This window comes from Styela clava, chromosome 1, assembly GCF_964204865.1.
Source record: "Styela clava chromosome 1, kaStyClav1.hap1.2, whole genome shotgun sequence".
Lineage (NCBI taxonomy): Eukaryota > Metazoa > Chordata > Ascidiacea > Stolidobranchia > Styelidae > Styela > Styela clava.
Genome location: NC_135250.1, coordinates 1,462 through 5,295, shown reverse-complemented (window position 1 = coordinate 5,295; position 3,834 = coordinate 1,462). Strand labels below are relative to the sequence as shown.

The 3,834-nt window shown below is 34.3% G+C and overlaps 1 long non-coding RNA gene across 2 annotated transcripts; it reads right to left on the bottom strand.

Annotated features, from left to right (window-relative positions):
* Positions 1–1,130: 1,130 nt before the first annotated feature.
* Positions 1,131–3,354, bottom strand: LOC144425787 (uncharacterized). Of its 2 annotated transcripts, XR_013477658.1 has the most exons (4): positions 3,218–3,354; positions 2,195–2,380; positions 1,802–2,029; positions 1,131–1,336 (listed from the first exon to the last, which is right to left on the bottom strand). It is a non-coding gene; the product is annotated as an uncharacterized LOC144425787 (long non-coding RNA). The 2 variants fall into 2 exon arrangements; XR_013477657.1 differs by lacking the exon at positions 2,195–2,380 and having other exon boundaries at positions 3,218–3,307.
* Positions 3,355–3,834: the final 480 nt, after the last annotated feature.

Genomic DNA, 3,834 nt, shown 5'->3' with positions numbered 1-3,834 from the left:
ATGCAGGTAAAGTGGTGACGAAAATGAATACTTTGCACTTTATATAAAAAAAAAAACGCTCAGTAGCACAGCATTTTGGTCTCACTCCATCTCAACTATTGTAGCTTTCACAGAAGTTTTTTCTCCACTTGACCTATAATCAAGGGCTGCCACAACGTCCTTATTTTTAGAATTTGTCCTTATTTTGAAGGTCTTTGTTTTAGGAAAGGTTTTTGTCCTTATTTCTAAGAAACATCCTTATTTTGACGTGTGTCCTTATTTTTACCCTTATAAATGAATATACCAGTAAATTAAACTTTGAATTTAGTTTAGATCTGGAACTTCATAAGAGATAAAATGAGTAAACGTAAAAAATTTGCTGTGATGTCTATGAGAAAGAATTCAACGGCGTCGAACGAAACGAAGGGCCAGTGATTTGCGCACTGCAGCTTTTGTGAATGTGACAACAATCTAGAATGAATAGGTAGAGCAGCAATTTCTGTTAATAATGCAACCCAGAAACACAAGGCTCTGCTCAAGAAATTAATCAAACCAATCTATAGATAACTTTTTTAAGAGTCAATGATTATACAAAGGCTATCTCAACACATGCAAGCAGCTGAAATTTATTTTGACACTTGATATAAAAGGAAAATATTTTCAAATCATTCATGAGCGAATACCTATTAAAACAATGTAACTGAATGTCAAGATGTAACAACACTACTTGAGAAAGTATTCAAAAAATATGAGCAAATGTATACGCAAAGTACTGCAGCCAAAATAATAACAACAAGATGGACAATAGGACTCATGGAATACGAAACCAATTGAAGAGACACAGCAGCTAGAACTAAGATTGAGATGTATGTGATTACAGTCAAGTTTCCGTACTCCTGAAGTATGCGTACCAAGAAAGGAGGACACCGGAACGTAGTATGTGTACCACGTTAGGGTTAGGCCAAAATGTCCTTATTTTAGTTCTATTACGAGTTCAGGGACTAACCAAGTGAGTTTCGTAGGATTTGTACCTAAAAGTATGGCCTAACCTGGTACACATACTATGTTCCGTTGTCCGTCATCTTGGTACACGTATTTCTGGAGTACCCAAGTTTTTTTCTCAATAATCCATAGGAATACAATTTATACAAATTATTATTTTAATTACTAATGTGAATAAACACTGAATATCAAGTTATATTAATAGTGGTATTGATGTTGTTTAAGGCTTTGGGAGTGGTTCTTAGCTGGAGTAAAAAGGCAATTTAGGTTCTATCACGTGGACATTGCTACATATTTCTTTTTCTTTGCTGCTTTTCAATCAACTGGAGCACCGATGGATTCCCAGCCCCGCGACCTGCAAAATATGCATCTTTTAAACTGAAATTCTTTTGGCGATTCATTCAATATTTAGGGTGAGGCCCTAAGGGCATAGCTGAAGATTTTGAAGGGGGGGGGGGGGGGGGGGGGTCTGAAATCTTTAATTGACAAGTTAGACCAAAACACCTAGCAGGTCTGATCGCAAATGTTAGTTTATAATAGTCCCGATGGTCTAACTCCAAAAAGTGTTTCACGCCACGAAAAATTTATATGTATGATATAGTAGAACAATTTAGAAGACTTTTATCTCACACTTAAAGGGGGGTCTGACAGATGTTTGGTCTTATATGGTATATCACATGTTGAAGGTACCAGTATTTGAAGCCCTTCATACGCTGGAGAAGCAATGAAATGTTGTTGTTTTTTAAATATGACTACAGAATGTGTTGCATGCAGCTTTATAGCATTTATTTTAATAAAAAATCATAATCAAGCGAATCACCTGTTGTAGACTTCCAGTGTGTAAAATAATTTATGAAATTTTTGCTGATCTACTGCAGTCTTTTGTCTCCAGATGTTTCAGAGAGTAGTAGTAGATTTCCGTTTTTGAGGGAAGCCACGTCAGTAGTGCTGTTGCATATGTCAAAAAAGATATTTTGCAGTTTGCAAAACTTGGCGTTGCTTCAAATTCAGACATCTCCGAAATCCTAGCAACAGATGCAGGAAGAACCTACAAAGAAAAATTTCCCTTGTTCAGCTGTTATTAATGACCTGAATACTGTTGGTAATTTCAGAAATAATATTCATGATCCAAGTATTTAAATGCTCAATAGAAGATAGATCTAATAGGAAAATACAAATGAATTAATACCCAAAACAATTCTTTGTGCTATACCTGTGCTTGATATTTAACAGACATTTTTATCAAGCTATTGAGTTAAACATGTTGGTCTGTTAGTTTACATGGCTGTTTCAAATGTTTTTTTAGACATAATTTCATAAATTCCCTCTAGATGTGTTTCCATGCCAAAACCCCATCTGGTGACAGCAAATCATTCTTCAAAAGTGAGTTTCGAGACGTCTGCAAAAATTTATATTTTAGTTACGATATTTTGGAATGAATTGCCCACATCGATTGAACCTTGTCTACCATCTAAGCATGTATGTGTTTATATATAAGTATAACAGCCATTTTGACAAAGTATTATTTGAAACAAAAATGTAAATACCCCACAAAACAAATTGGAATTGATAAAATGTAACGGTTTCAAGAGAAATATTAATGCATTCAATAAATGTGGTGGATTTTCCAGTAGCAAAAAAGTTATTGCTATTTATTACAAATCAATAATTTAAAAACACTCGACAAAATAATTCAAAACTTTTTGGCACATCTAAAATTATAAATATATATATATGTTGAAGTCATGTTTAGATAATGGCAATAATAGGTATCCAATTTATGTGAAAAAGGTTATTAATACCAGCCTGAAATCAAGCAAAATGGATTATTATGGCAAACGCAAAACACCTCTTAGGTTGTAATATGCAGCTGGTGACTTCGTATACAATGACAGAATGAGTTTGGGAAAAAATTATCAAGATCAGTAGAACTCTATCATAAAACACTAATTAATTGAAGTTAAAATATGTGTGTTTAATTTATTTTTTCATACAGACATCACAATTTCAATCCCCCATCAGTCAATTTATATTCTTGCTTACTGCTTTGATCACACAGCATAAATCCTCACACTGCAACTTTTTTATGATCCTAAAATACAGATATCTCTTATCAAAATTTACATTCCTTGACAAATCATTACTGTATTGGGTACCAATAAGAACATTTAAAAATTACGCTCTCTACTAGACTACTTCTACTCATGGGAGCTTTAAAGTGAATTTAAAATCTTACTGTCAATGTGCTTTCGAGTGCTGAACCGGTCCTAGGGCCTTCCCACCCAATGATTGTTCCTCTATTTTGTTTTGTAATCTGCATTCTATCAGTTCTATAGTCAAGTATATCGTGTAATAATCCATGTGCACAACAACTTGGATATATATATATATTTTTTAATGGGATAATGTAATAAAATATAACCAAAAGTATATACCCATTCGAGCAATCATAAGATAGAAAATCCAATTTCATTTTTATGTCCATTCCATCAGTGTTTGAGGACGAGGTGTTGATCGCTTCGGCATACAATTCATCAATTTTTAGTTTATTGAATTATATTATGTACAATAAAAGTAAAAAATTAAATAGGTTAGGGTTAGGGTTGGGGTTGGGGTTGGGGTTGGGGTTGGGGTTAGGGCAGGGGTCGGGAACCCATGGCTCGCGAGCCATATATGGCTCTTTTGGTGACGGCATATGGCTCTCAGAAAAATCTATTATTCTAAGATTAAGCTTACTATTGTTACTAGACTTCAAACTATTTTATGGCCAAATTTGGCAAAAAATTCCCAATACGTTTGACAACGCGGGCCCAGCGCATGTCTATGTTATGTAAGAGAATTACCAGACAGGCA